This window comes from Ursus maritimus, unplaced genomic scaffold, assembly GCF_017311325.1.
Source record: "Ursus maritimus isolate PB19 unplaced genomic scaffold, ASM1731132v1 scaffold_6, whole genome shotgun sequence".
NCBI lineage: Eukaryota > Metazoa > Chordata > Mammalia > Carnivora > Ursidae > Ursus > Ursus maritimus.
This window is the reverse complement of record NW_024426774.1, coordinates 37,233,967-37,250,077: the sequence shown is the minus strand read 5'-3', so window position 1 is coordinate 37,250,077 and position 16,111 is coordinate 37,233,967.

Sequence of the window (16,111 nt, the reverse complement as noted above, 5' to 3'; positions counted from 1 at the left end):
GAAAACTCCCTTTGCCTTCACTTCACAGAGATAAGGGTAAACTTTTCAGAGGGATCCTCTATGCAGATAGCTCTAAAGGAACGCAACAGGTCGACGCACAGCCTGTACACTACACCTCGCTCCTATTTCGGCCACCTCCCGGCTGAAGGCTGGCTGGCCTGTCCACCGCGAGCCCTCACCCTCTCCCTCTCCGGAGCAGCAGCTGGTCCAGGCGTGAGGCTGGGAACCCTGGCAATTTCTCCTTGCAGCTGGGGCTGGGGCGGCCATCTTGAACACTAGGCCAGGGGCACTCAGAGACCGTCACCTACTTCCCTCTGATCACGTTAGAGGGCCTTTCACGCGAAGTTTCCAAAATACGGATTTGTGAGCGGTACTAATCTGATAAGGTCAAGCATGGCTCTGTTATAAAATCATTCTGACAGAGGGGCGCCTGGGTGGTTCAGTGGGTCTACCTTGGGTCTACCTTGGGCTGAGGTCATGATCCGGAGATGGCTCCCTGCTCGGCGGGGAGTCTGCTTCTCTCTCTTTCCCTCTGCCTGCCCCTCCCTCTGCTTGTGCGCTCTCCCGCTCTCTCTCAAATAAAATAATAATAATTATGACAGAACAAGTCATAAAAAGTAAACAAGTACTAGGGCCGCTCTGCCGCCAGTCAGCTGGAGAGCTAGGAAGGGCATTTAACTGCTCTGGGCTTTGGTTTTCTCATCTGTCTGATGGAGAACTTGGAAGCAAGGAAAACTAGGAGCAAGGCTCAGGCTGACAGGATAAAGGGGCCTCCTGTGTGCACTCTGTGGTCCATTCTTTGCCTGAAAGCCCCTGAGGAAGGCTGTCGTCCAACTCTTTCTTTTTCTGTAAAGCTTTGTTTCCATTGGGTCTGGGGCAGGGGGAGGGGTGGGAACTGCAGGTGGGGAGGGAGTCGGGGGACTAGAGAAGGCAGGCGTTTTGGGGGACCTTTAGAAACCGGTGGTGTGCCATCATCTCTCCGCTGGTGGCCGCTCCACTCGGAGGTCTGGGTGGAGTGCTCCTCCCCGGGGCACAGGCTGCCAAGCTCCCACCCACCGCCAGCGGCCAGGCCCCCGGGAGCCCGCGGAGCAGCAGGAATTCAAAGGAACCTTCCCAGGTACAGGTGTGTGCATTCCTGGCCTGACAGCCGCCTCCCCCGCCCCGTTCTGGGGCCGTTTGTCCGAAGGCATTATGCAAAATAAAGCTGCCTTGTCTCCCCCGCCTGGCAATGCCGCCCTCAGCCGGGCCTGCTCGGTGGGAGGGAGGATCAGAGAGCCGAGAGCTGGCGGAGTCCCTGCAGGCTGAGCCTTTCTTCCTTCCACTACATTCTGGCACGAGTTGGGAATTCGTGCGGGAAGCAGAGAGAGGAACCCCCTCCCCGGCTCCTACCTCTGCAAATGGGACCCCGTAGCTCTCCGGGTAGGCAGCCCCTCACCGAAGATTCCACCCCAGCCAGGAGCACCGCCTGGGAGGGGTCTCCACTTCGGCGGAAGGAACTGGAATTCAAGCCCTGGGCCGGTTTGCAGGCAGAGGACTTCCGCCGTGGGGCCTCTAGGTGGCATGATTCCTCCCAGGGAGCCGTCAATGAACCCTGGCTGGGTCTGGGCTGCAGAACGGTGACTGAGATGTGGGAAGGGCACAGGACCCAGCCCAGACAGCCCACTTCCTTTCCAAGCTGGTCAAGTCCCCACATGAGCGGCCGGCAGAGAGCTTGGGGACTTCAGCACCTGGGCAGAAAAGCCACGGTCCTGGGTCTGAGGTCCGCTTCCAGCTCTTCCTGCCTCCTTTGTCTCTTCATCCGGGTCTTAGTAGCTCACTCCCTCACTTGTCTGCTTCAAGCACCAAACTGCAGAAGAGGGAATCCTTAGGTGAATAAGGGCTTCATTCCCCTATCCTCCAAATAGAACTTTTCCAGCTTGACTCTTAGCTTAGAGAAGAAATGTAGGCTTTTTTTTTTTTTTGAGTGTCCTGAGGGAAAGCAGGTTTATAAGCAGATAATTATAATGCCGTTTGCTATGGTTGTAATAAAGGCACGTACAACGTTTTATGGAAGTTCAGGGAGAGGGAATTTAACTTTTCCAGGGAAGTTGAAAGAAGTTTCACAGAGAAATTAAGTGTTGATGAAGAGAGGGCTTTTAGGCGATGTGAATGATGGCAATTCAGACAATTAAGAGCAAAATCAAAGACCTTGAGGCAGGAATGTATAGACTACATCTGGAGAACAGTATCCCTGTTTTCAGATGACATGAGCGTCTACACCGAAAGCACAAAGAATCATCCGAAAAATTACTAAGGCTTATGAGTCTTCCGCAAAGTGGCTTGTTGCAAAATATACGTGAGAAAAATCTTGTTGCAAAATATGCCTGAGAAAAATCGTTTTTTTCTTTTTCATTCTAAAAGTAAGCAATTAGTAAATATAACGGGGGAAAGTCTCCTTTCGGCAACAAGACCAAAAACAAACAAAAGACCAAAAAATAAACAAAATAATAAATATGCAGGATGAAGATGAACAGAATTTCAGCGCTTTCTGGAAGACACTTGAAGAACTAGAGACACACATTAGAATTCTGGATGGAAAGACACAAATATACATAAAGCTTCAGTGTGTGACAAGAGGAGGCTTCCACATATTACATATATAGCTCAGGGAGGAGCAGAGGGTAACTGGATACTCACTGGAGTAACATTAAAATAAGATCCCTATCTTCCATCATAGTCCATCATAGTCCAAAATAAATTCCAAAAAGATTCCGATTTTTCTCCTCCCCACCTTGTCACTTCATAACTTCTTGCCAGAGTCCTCGGTCAGCCAGTCCTCGTGTCTCTAAGCAAGGTGCTCAGCAAGGGCTGACCCTTGGACTCTGCCACTGCAGGAGGCCGTTAGTGAGGAAAACCTGGGAGAATTTCTTTTGCCTTTTTGAAGAGTCGAGCTGTTACATCCTCAGACATGGAGGCCTCGAGGACGATGGAAGTTAAAAACAGCAGTTGACCTCTAGCCAGATTGCAGAGGAGTGGACAGGTATTACAGATCTTTTACTTATCCTTTCTCACCCTGTCATGAGTTGAATTGTGTCCCCTAAAAAGATATGTTGAAGTCCTTACCCCCAGGACTTCAGAATGTGACTGTATTTGGAACGACAATAACTGCAGATGGAATTAGTGAAGCTAAAATGAGGTCACACTAAATTAGGGTGGGCCCTTAATCCAGTGTGACCGATGTCCTTACAAGAAGATGGCCAGGTGAGGACAGAGACCCAAGGAGATGCCTGGTGAGGACAGAGGCAGAGATCAGAGGGATACATTAATGAGCCAGGGGGTGCCCAGGATGGCTGGCAACACCAGAAACTAGAGAAAGGCGTGGGACAGGTTCTCCATCAGGGCCCCTCGAAGGAACCAACCCTGCCCACCGTCTAGATGTTGGACTCCTCACCTCCGGAACTGTGTGAGAAGACATTTCGGTTGTTTTAAGTCACCCAGTTTGTGGTGCCTTGTTATGGCAGCCCTAGGAAACAAACTCTCTAAAAAGGGAGAAATATTATTCGGGCATCATCGAATGAGTTCTTTCGAAGTCTGCTAACCAACAAGTCTTTCGTTTTTAATGGAGTCGCTCAACTTGTATTTTTAACTCTAAAGAGATGGCTGGTGGCAGGGTGTACGAGACTATTGGCAGACACAGGAAGAGGGCTGAGCCCTCCCTCTCCTCAGCCCCTCGCCCCAACCTGTACCCTGGCTTCCCCTCAGAAGACCGAAAGGCAACTTGGCTGGCTTCCCAGGCAGCTGCCCCCCAAGGGGAAGCCACCCAAGCTCCTTTCGCTACTTTGGGGTTGGGTTTACCTGACAAGGAAAACGCCTCCCGAACAACACAAGGAAAGGAAGTGGGATATTTGAGCAAAGAAATCCGAGGGTGTGGTATCGATCACCCAGCCCAGCCCATTTGCTCTAAATAAATTGATAGGACAGCCATTGTCCTATAGCATATCCGAGCTTATCCAGAAGCTTGTGGACTGCTTAGGTTTTCCAGCCTCAATTTCCCGGTTGGTGCAGTGAGACTAACTGTCCACTGTTGAAGAGGGAGGGGGAAAGTCCTTTGTACATCCTGGAACTTCTGCAAAGATAAGAGAGGCCGGGCGGTGAGATCGCAGTGAAGAGTTCCATTGAGGTGGAAATCTCAGTGCTCCAGCCCAGCCTCTCCGGTGAGGCTGGATGGAATAGGTCTCCCGCTCTGCCTCGTCCTGGGCCCTCTGCCATCGCTCCAGCTTTTTGTTCCTTCTTTCTGTGCCACAAAGGCTTCGTGCCAGTGCTTCCTCCGGTTGGAACACTCCTCCCCAATTCCAAACCACTGCCTCCTCCCCACTCCTCCGGGCCCCCTCTTACTCATCAGTCAGGTCTCAGGTTTAACATCATTTCCGGGAGCAGATCTCCAACAGACACCCCTTCTGCTCAAACATTCCTTCTGCTCAAAATTGTAGCGAGGGGATAGTTCAAAGGTAGTTCTAAAACTTGGTTTTTACGTACGAGTTCGGGGTTTCCAGAAATAAAAGTAAATATACTGAAATCCTCCAGGACCAATCAGTTCCACGCTTTAAAGTGCATGGGCGAGTTTGCAAAAAAGGAAAAACAAACACAAAAGGGGAAATCCTAGAGAGAAGACGCAGTGCAGCGTAATCACCAGTGGAAGCTATCAGCTGCCCCGAGGCATCTAGTCACCGCAGGCACCTCGCACGGAGACCACACACAGAGAACTGGACTAGACTCTCCAGAGCGAGGAGTGAGATCAGAGACCCCTTTATAGAGCTGGACCCCTACAAAGGGCCACACCTTATGGAAATGAGGAATTAGGAGAAAAAAATCTGGCACTGTGAGAAGGCAGTATGAAGAGTTTGTCTTGGCCTTGGCTCTTGGTGAGGACAAGGAGAGTCTCCTCCGAAAATTTGGTCAAAAGTCTGAGTGCCTATGGATATGGGCTTGTCTTCACATTATTTACAAGGTAAAAAAAACTTTTTCAAGATAAGCATTTTAATTTAGAATGAGATAGCACTGGGGACACCTGGGTGGCTCAGTTAGTTAAGCATCTGCCTTCAGCTCAGGTCATGATCCCAGGGTCCTGGGATCGAGTTCCACCATTGGGCTCCCTGCTCAGCGGGGAGCCTGCTTCTCGCTCTGCCTGCTTGGGTACTCTAACGCGTGCTCTCTCTCTCTGTCTCTCTCTGTCTGTCTGACAAATAAATAAATAAAGTCTTTAAAATGAGATAGCAAAAAGAAAAAAATAATCAAACCTGAATCGAATTAAGTTTTTAAAACTCATGTCGAATACACCAGAGTGTTGCCTTCAGCAAACACTAGACTGTGGGAAACTCTACTGGACAAATAGTCCAGTTTTTTCAATGAATGGATTACAAGAAGAATAAAAAAACGGAGGGAAAACTTATACGTGAAAGAAGTTAATATGCATATCAACCAACTGCAATGTGAAGACCTTATTTAGATCATGGGTCAAATAAATATACAGACAAAAATATGACTTTCATAATACAATTGGAAATTGAACACCGCCTGAATATTGAATATTAAGGAACTACTGTTCATTTTTTTACATGTGATAATGGTACTGTGGTTTTGGTCTTTTAAAGTTTAGTATTTTTGTCGTGAAATATTTGGTAGTGAAATACTTACGGACACATTATATGATGTTGGAGTTTACTCATAATGGTATGTGAGGGGGATGTGGCTGGAGGTTTAGCAATGGAATTAGATTGGCCATGAGTCGACAATTGTCAAAGCTGGGGTTTAGATACATGGGGTGTTACACTATTCTTTTTCAAATTTTCTTATTTATTTATTTATTTATTTATTTATTTATTTGACAGAGAGAGAGAGCACAAGCAGGGGGAGCAGAGGGAGAGGGAGAAACAGACTCTCTGCTGAGCAAGGAGCCTGATGGGGGCTCGATCCCAGAACCCTAGGATTATGACCTGAGCCGAAGGCAGACGCTTAACCATCTGAGCCACCCAGGCACCCCTGTTTGAAATTTTCTATCATGAGTTAAAAAATAAAATAAAATAGACCAAACCCGGCAATGTTTCCAGTTGTCTCCAGAAAATAATGCTTTCCAAAGGCATGTACTTCCTTCAGAAAACTTAGAAGGTTTCCACTGGTAGCCTTCCAACAAACTTGAATTTACAGTTGAAATACACATGACAAAACAAGGTTTTAAGGCCAAGAGTCAGCAGAAAAAGCTGTAAAGCCAACATAAATATATTTAAGATGTTTAAAGAAATTAAAGAGATCATTGAAAACATGGAAAAGGATTAAGAAATCATCATCAAAAAAAAAAAAAAAGCTGGATAATTCTATCAATAGCTCGTGTTCTTGCAGACCAGCCTTTCCACTGAAAAACTATTCCGAAATCTGTCTGAAGGCACTAGACATCTACTAAGTCAATGGTAGATCATCTCTAGATCCAAACAAACTAAAATGATAATAGAATTAATAAACCTAATTATAAACAGGGGCGCCTGGGTGGCTCAGTCAGTTAAGCATCTGACTCGTGGTTTCAGCTCAGGTCATGATCTCGGGGTCTTGGGATCAAGCCCCAATTCTGGCTCCACGATCAGCGGGGTGCCTGCTTGTCCCTCTCCCTCCCTCTCTGCTCCTTCCCCCACGGTCTGTCTCTCTAAAATAAATAAATACAATCATTTTTTTTTAAGATTTTATTTATTTATTCGACAGAGATAGAGACAGCCAGCGAGAGAGGGAACACAAGCAGGGGGAGTGGGAGAGGAAGAAGCAGGCTCATAGCGGAAGAGCCTGATGTGGGGCTCGATCCCATAACGCCGGGATCACGCCCTGAGCCGAAGGCAGATACTTAACCGCTGTGCCACCCAGGCGCCCCAAATACAATCATTTTTTAACAAACAACATAGCTATAAATATAACCAGTTTGTTTCTCTTCTTCCTAACTTTTTATTTGGGAAAATTGCAAACATACTTATAATTAGAAAAACTCATATAGTGAACCCTCATGTATGCATCATTTGGCTTCAACAAATTCCAACTCATGGAAGGTCTCTCTCTCTATACCTTTACCTACTTCCTTATCCCCGTTGTTTTGAAGCAAAACCGACATTGTATCAGTCTATTTGCAAATATTTCAGTATTAGATGTAATCATATTCAACCAAGAAATGAATTCCTAAACTACAATCTACTCTCAACTGTCCATTTCTCTGTCTGTATATCACTCTTACGTAAGAAATTCCAAACTTGTCTGTAAAAATAAAATTTCATACGTATATTTGGAACTTTCTCCCAGGTACCAGGAAAAATGATAAAATGCACCATTACCAATTTATCAGAATAAGTTTTAATCTGGTCTCATTAACAAGTTGCCTTCCATTGCTATACAGATAGATATAGGTAGATAGATAGTTGGACGGATAGATAACAGAGAGATGCATAGACTGAAACAGAGATTTATTTTTTCAAGAATTGACTCACACAGTTGGGGTGACTGACAAATCCAAGATCTGTCGGACAGGCTGCCAAGTCCAAATACTGCAGGCCTCAGGGAGGAAGCTCAGGCCAGGTTTCCATATTTGAGTCTTCATCTTTGAGAAACTGTCTTTGCTGTAAACGCCAATTGATTGGCTGCAGCCTGCCCACCTTGTGGAGGGTAATCTGCTTTAGTCCAAGTCTCCTGGTTCACATGCTAATCACATCTAAAAAGATCTCCATAGCAACATTCAGATTGGTGTTTGACTATGCAAGTGGGCACCCCACACCAGCCAAGTTGACACATAAAATTAACCTTCCCATCCATAGAAAAATGAACTAATTGGCAGAGAAAAAATACTGTGTTTTTAATAACTTTATTATATTTAATAAATATCAGATTTTGGCCTCTTTTATGATGTTTTGATCAATTGGGTTTGAATAATCACTGGAAATGACCACATATTTTAATGGCAAGCTGTATGGTTATAGAACATTAAGAAAGTAATCTAAATATGTTTACTGAAGAGGTGTCTGAGAGTGAACAGTCAGTAAAAGTTTTAAGTAAAGATTACATTAAGAGAAGGTTCAGGGAAGAAAAGTGGGATGTAAAATCTCCAACTCTACAAAAGAGTTTATGCATTTTTGCAAACAGCTGATCAAAATGAAAGTCACTGTGAAATGTAGATTACGTTAGATAAATTTAAATGACACAATTATATTTTTAAGTCGCATGTATGTCTGTGTGTGTATATACATGTGTGTGTATATACATGGGTGGCTCAGCGGTTAAGCGTCTGCCTTCGGCTCAGGGCGTGATCCCGGCGTTATGGGATCGATCCCCACATCAGGCTCTTCCACTATGAGCCTGCTTCTTCCTCTCCCACTCCCCCTGCTTGTGTTCCCTCTCTCGCTGGCTGTCTCTATCTCTGTCGAATAAATAAATAAAATATTTTTTAAAAAGTATATAAAGAGTACAGTTTTTCAAAATTCTTTTATAGGGTACGTGAGCAAAGAAGTTGGAAAGTCATTCCCTCTAGAATGGTTTCAGGACAGCATAGAATCTTGGGAACTCCCTTCTCAAGACATCTGCCCTGAAACAGTTACTCATTTAAAAAAAATTTTTTTTTCCAGGATTTCTTACCACAATGAACCACATGATCTGCTCAATCAACTTCAGGTTCTCTTCCCTTTCTCGATTCACTGGAATTTCCCTCCTCCTCCCCTTCAAGGGTCCCTTCAAACCATCTTAAAGCCTAAGGCCCTCTCAGCCTGGTTAGAGCATGAAACCTCAAAGGATTCGCTGCCCCATGATTTCAACTCAGAATGAACTTTTACTGCCATCATCGGAGTCATTTAGTTGAAAAGTATTGGGAACTTGGATCAATCTGGATAGATCCAGAACACTCCAGGTAGTCCTTTGTATCTTTGAGTGTGTGTGTGTGTGTGTGTGTGTGTGTGTGTGTGTGTGTGTCTTTGTGTCTACGAATGACCTCAATCTGAAGATTGGCTTTGACTTCAAGGTGAATGCCTGAAGGCACCGTGTAGTCAGAGATCCCGATCCATAGAGCCACTCTAGTTCAATACTCCTCAATGGCTCGAAATAGCATTTACAATAAATGTAATCCCCCCAATGGCCCTCGTTGACTCTGTCAAGCTTATCTCACTAACCTCTTCTTCTTCTCTAAACCCAGTCACCCCATCTTCTTTCAGTTCCTGAAACAGGTCTATCTCTCTTTTGCCCCAGGGCCTTTGCCTTCAGGGTCTCTTAGCCTGGTATGTTCTCCATACTCCTTCACGTGAATAGCTGCCTCATTTCAGGTTTGTTACAATTTGTCGATACCTCAAAATGTAAGAGATCTGTCCACGGACCCATGAAAAATAATTCTAGACATCCATTCTGAAGAAATATTTCTATAGTACCCACCAATATATATAAAAGGATATTTACGGTAGCATTGTTAGGAATAAAAAGTCGTTAACAATTTAAATGTCCTTCAAGAGAAGAATGGTCAAATTGTGGTACTATGCAGCCATTGAAAAGAACAAGGTAGGGGCGCCTGGGTGGCTCAGTGTTAAGCATCTGCCTTCAGCTCAGGTCATGATCCCAGGGTCCTGGGATCGAGCCCTGCACCAGGCTCCCTGCTCAGTGGGTTGCCTGCTTCTCCCTCTGCCGCTCCCCCTTCTTGTGTTCTCTCCCACAAATAAATAAAATATTTATATTTATTTATTTATTTAAAGATTTTATTTATTTATTTGACAGAGATAGAGACAGCCAGCAAGACAGGGAACACAGGCAGGGGGAGTGGGAGAGGAAGAAGCAGGCTCCCAGCGGAGGAGCCTGATGTAGGGCTCGATCCCAGGACTCTGGGATCACGCCCGGAGCCAAAGGCAGACACTTAACGACTGAGCCACCCAGGCGCCCCAAAATATATATATTTTTTAAAAAGAATAAGGTAGATACATAGGTCCTGCTGTGGACAGAGGTCCACTGTATATTGTATGTGAAAAAAGAAAGTCACAGCACACTATGGAGCACGTAGGCCCATTTATGTAAGTCGAACAAAGGCACAACACCCATGTGAATGTAGAAAAGGCCTCATACCAACCAGGAATGGGAGGATAAGAGAAGGAGGACATTACTCTTTTCAACTACTCGTGCTTATTTTGTGTGAAGATCTTACAGCAACTGTTGCTTATGCAATAACAATCTATTAAATCTCTTAAATGTTGAAATAAATTTGAGGAGGAGAACTCTCTACAAATTGGTGTCATGCTAGGGAAACAGTCTTTCAAGGAGATGCCAAAAATTTGAGGCGACTTCCTGCACCTTCTCTGAGAAGAGCCGAGTTACTGCCGTGGTGCTGGAACTGGCAGTCAGATCCTTATCATCCTGGGCCCAGGCTCCATCTTTTGATGGAAGGCTGTTTGATTGTACAGCGGGGTTCACCACGCCCATGGATGTCATTATGGTTAGAAATGCTTCATTTCTTCTTGTTGGGGTGTCCCAACCACGGGGAAGCTTGCTCTGCCAATGTCTTGGCAGAAGGCTGGAAAAGGAGATGGGAGGAGAGAGAGAAAGCAAGAGAGAGGAGAAAACAGAAGTTGAAGGGTAAATGGGTGAGGGGGGTGAAGAAGAGAGGAGAATTAAGGAAGCAGAGGGGCGAACAGAGAAGGGCAGAGGATGGGAGAGGAAAGGGAAGAGGAGGGGAGGTGGGGGGAGCAGAGTTGAGGGAAAGAGAGGAGAGGACGATAGTGAACACTTACTGGTCATTTAGTATTGTACCAGCCCTTCTAAGCGCTGCACGGGCTTTTATGTTGTCCTCTCCAGGGAGGATGGTGGTATATACTATCTCTGTTTTGCCGCTCTGGAAAATGGAGCCCAAGGCACAGAGATATAAAGAAACTTTCCCAAGGTCACTCAGCTTGTAAGTTCTGAAGAATTCAAACCCAGGTTGTCTGATGCCAGAGCACCTGTTCTTATCTCCGGAAACCTAAGAAGAGGAGTGCTTATGACAGAGGAAGGGAGGAAAGAAGGAAAAGGAAGGAGGAAGTAAGAGGGAGCAAGATAAATACACCGTCTGATGGTGACTGCTATTTTAATTTCTACACCATGTAGGAGGGGAGATTAAGTAACACAATAGATCATTTCTGAACAGTTGACATATAGGAATGCTTTGTTTTCCTGCCTCAGCCAGTCTAGATAAACCAAGGTGTCTTTTACAGCACAAAAAATTATCCCCAAACTTAATTGTTTCAGATAACAAACTTTTGTCATCCCACAGTTTCTGAGAGTCAGGAATCCAGGGGCAGCTAAGGTGGGTGGTTGCAGCTCAGGGTCTTTTGTGAGGTTTCAGTCAAGATGGCAGCCAGGGCTGCGTCATCTGAAGACTGAACTGGGGCTGGGGGGATCTGTTTCTAAGACACCTCATTCCCACAGACTGGAGATCTCAGCTCTCTGCTCCCTGGATTTCTCCATAGGGCTGCTTGAGTGTCTTTACAGCATGGCGGCTGGCTTCCCACAGAAGGAGTGACCCAAGAAAGCTGGATAGAAACCACAATGTCTTTTATGACCTAGCCTTGGAAATCACTACCCATCACATCTGCCATATTCTATTGGCTACGTGGACCATCCCTGACTCAGTGTGAGAGAGGATGATGGAAAAGCATGAATATCAGAAAGTAGGGATAACTCAGGGCCATGTTGGAGGCTGGTTACCACATAAAGCAACAGATTGGTTTCCAATAAGCAATCTCTTCTCTGGCCATCTACAATGACTTAACAACTAGTCTTGTCAAATCTCTCTGGGAGGTTTATCTCCCAGCAGTTTCTCTGCTAGCCACATAATACAGAGATATGTGTATTTATGAGCAAGACTATTCCGTGGGGCGCCTGGGTGGCACAGCGGTTAAGCATCTGCCTTCGGCTCAGGGCGTGATCCCGGCGTTATGGGATCGAGCCCCACATCAGGCTCCTCCGCTATGAGCCTGCTTCTTCCTCTCCCACTCCCCCTGCTTGTGTTCCCTCTCTCGTTGGCTATCTCTATCTCTGTCAAATAAATAAATAAAATCTTTAAAAAAAAAAAAGACTATTCCTAAAACATTGTTTGCAATAGTCAAAAAATGTCCAATAGCCTAAGCGCAATTCAACAACGGAACACATATATTATGCCACATTTATAGGGCAGAATACTCCATAGAGACAGTGGAGTGACATGAAAAACATAAATGAATCTTACAACTTGGAGCAAAAGAAGCCAGGCTGTACATACTGTATGAATTCCCATTTACATACAGCTCAAAAACAGGAAAAACTAAACTGATGTTTAGGAATGCCTATTTCAGTAGTGAAACTATTAAAAAAAAAAAAAGCAAGGAAATTATTAGCATAAAAGTCAGGGGCGTGGTTACCTCTAGGGGTTGAAGGAAAGGGTTGTGATCAGGACAGGGCAGGATGGGGCTTCTGGCAAAGTTCTGTTTCTTCACCTGAGAGCTGATTACAGGTGTTCTCTCTTTAATAATAGCTCCTGCTGTACATTTGTGTTTGATGCACTTTTCTATATATTTGCCGTATTTCACAATTTTAAAAAAAAGCTTGAAAAATACCTTTGGAATGGTTTTAGTGATAGATTCTGGGTTTAATGCTCTAAGATCTGGTCTCAGAAGTCAAATAATCAACAGTGATTGGGGTAATTATTAGTCTAAACATGCACAGTGGGCCCTGTTCCTTTATCGGTGTGGGTGATGGGGATTTACGGTGAGCTCGATAGGTATGGGAGGGGCTCATTCCATCAGATCAGTGACATGTAATGAACCCTATGGTACCCATTGCGACAGACCCTCCCATTCGGACACTGGGAACTCAAACACGATCGTGGTAACTTCTGAACTTCTTCCAGAAACCGTGGTCCTCCTGGCAGAATTTCAGTCTGGTGCTACCATCATGGGCTCTCCCCACCCCCATCCATCTTTGCTTGCTCCCTCCCATCCCTTCTTAGTCTAGCTTTCCTGAATTTCTTTTGTTAAGCTGACAGAAGCCATAATTGAACCCACTGACAAGAGCTGGACTGTGCTTTTCTCTTTCTTTTCTCTCTCTTTTTTTCCCCCAATCTACAATGAACCTTCCAAGTTCATTACCGCAAATGGTCTTGGTCAGGACCCAGGGGCTGGTGGCAGAAGCTTATTATCCAGCCTCAGGGACAGTGAGAGCTGGCTGGCGGCCGCAGTCATTCTGCAGCAGTCATGTCCAATTAGAAGGAACATTAGGCACTTTCCTTCTGGAGCCCCATTAACAAATTAGTCCTACCACAAACTGAGAGGGACTGGAAGGGACCGAATACCTTTTGACCACAGGATAATTTGATAATTTGGAGAAGAAACAGTGCAGAACACTGCTGTGTGTGTGAGTGTGTGAGTGTTGGCGGTCAAGGGTAGGCAGGTGGCTAGGGAGAATTGGTCCTGCATTCCTGTCCCCCCCAGGAACAAAACTTTTCTAATACCTGTTATTGGATTACAATAGTCAGGGAACTGGGAAGAACGGCCATCTTTTCTGAGGTTAATACTTCACCCCTGGCTGACTGACGCAATGGGCTGGAGGAGCTGTTGCACCTGCCCTCAGCCAGGGCATTGCTTCCTTAGGTATTTTTTTGCAAGCCTGAGTTCCAGGAAGTTCACGGGAAGGAGCTGGGGGATGCCGTGTCTCGTGTACCCGCTGTGGTAAAATAACCTTAACCTACTATCTGAGGTTACGTTGTTTTCAAAGTATTGGTTATAAATGGCTTGCTCCGTGAAAAATCCTAATTAGACCTCGGAGACCTTTAAGAGTCTGAATCACAAATAAATTTTCATTGCTAAGGAAACAACTGCGTTCAAATTACCATCGCAAATTCCAATTGCCATTTTAGGTTCTTTTGCAATAGAGCAAAAAACTGGAGCAAGTCCTCTAAAAACGTGAGCAGGAAAGGAAATGAAGAGGAAAGGATGTGACAGTAGGTGGGAAAAGTATTCCTGTTTCCCATCGACAGCTGAAGAGCTAAGATTCTAGAGGACCACAGAGAAGACTCATCCTCTCTCTTCCCAGGACAGTTTGTTAACCCTGGAATTTCCCACTGGAAAGATTCTTAGAGATTTTCTGCCAACTCCCATTCAATGTAGGAGTGTTCTTTTCATTCACAATAGATCCTATGGATACAAACAAATACTCTGAGGATATTATGAATAACTTCATTCAATATAATAAAAAACTTAGATAAAATGGATAAATTCTCCCCCCTACCAAAAATGGATACATTCCTTCAAAAACATAACTTACCAAAACAGACAAAGGAGAAATTAAAAAAAAAAATTCTAAATAGCTCCCTATCTATTAAATAGGCTGAACTTATAATTAAAACCCACAGAGAAATCTCCAGGCCCAAATGACTTCACTGGTTAATTCCATCAAACATTAAAGAGAGAAATAATACCGTCGTACACAAACTCTTCCCGAAAAATAAAGAGGGAAGGAACACTTCTCAACTTGTTTTATGAGTCCAATATAAGCTTGATACTAAAACTTCAGTAGATGCAGAAAAATAATTTGACGAAATGGAACACCTTTCACAATCAAAGCTGCCAGCAAGCTAAGAGAAGGGTGCTTCCTCAACTTGATGAAAGGAATGACAGAACTTAGGTACTCTCAGAGTTCATGGTGAATTAGACCATTTCTCACTAAGTCTGAGAATAAGGTGAAGATGTCTGCTTTTGTCAGTTTTATTCAAAATTGAGCACCCCCCCAAAAAAGAAATAAAAAGCATAGTGACTGGAAAGAAAAAACTGAAGTTGTCAGTATTTATAGACAACTTGATGGTGTACGTAGAAAAGCTTATAGGAATCTATAGGACGTCTACTAGGTCTTATAAGTGAATTTAACAAGATTGCAAAATACAAGGTCAATATGCAAAAATAAGTTGTATTTCTAGATACTAACAACAAGTAAAAACTAAAAGTTTAAAATGTACTAGTTATGGTCACATCCCAAAACATCAACTATCTGGGATGAAATTTAGCAAAAGATGTGTGAGACCTCTACCCTGAAAACAACAAAACACTGCTGAAATTGAAAACCTGTAAAATGGACAGGTATGCTACGTTCATGGATTAGAAGCCTCTAATGTTGCTAATATTTCCATTCTCCCAGAAAAACTGAACAGAAAGTCCAGAAATGAACCCACCTATATATGACCAATTAATTTTCAACCAAAATGTCGTCAATTCAGTGGAGGAAAGAAAGTCTTTTTAACAAGTGGTGTTAAAACAACTGCATATAATTGAGGGGAGAAAAATGAATCTCAACCCCAATCTGACTCCATACATAAAATTAACTTGAAATAGATCACATACCAAACAGAAAAGCCCAAACTATAAAGCTTCCAGGGAAAAAAGAAAAAAAGAAAGAAAAAAAAAAAGCAATCTCGGGTAAGCTAAGATTTCTTGGACAGGACACAAAAAATATTAACTACTAAGGAAGAAAGAAGTAAATGTGACTTCATCAATACTTCTGTTCTTCAAAGACAGTAGAGAAGCAAGCCACAGAGTGGGAGAAGATATTCTCAATGCATATATGTGACAAATGTCTTGAATCCCAACTTAAAAGAATCCAGGGGCGCCTGGGTGACTCAGTCAGTTAAGTGTCTGACTTCAGCTCAGTCATGATCTCAGGGTCCTGGGATCAAGTTCCAAGTCGGGCTCCATACTCAGTGGGGAGTCTGCTTGTCCCTCTCTCTCTTCCCCTGCCCCTTCCCCTGCTCATGCTCTCTCTCTCTCAAATACATAAATTAATAAAATCTTAAAAAAAAAGAATCCATACAACTCAAAAATGAGAAAAACAACCGAATTAGTTTAAATGGTCAAAATCTTGACCAGAAATTTCACCAAAGAATATATACAAATGGCTGATAAGCACATGAAATTGCATCCAACATCATGAGTTACCAAGGAAATGCATCTGAAAAACGGAATTGTAGTGAAATATTTAAATGGCTGATAATTACAACAGTTGACAAGGATGTGAAACAATCAAAAACTCCTTCAAAGACGGTAGGAGAGTAAAATGGTATAAACCCCTTTGAAAACCAGATAGT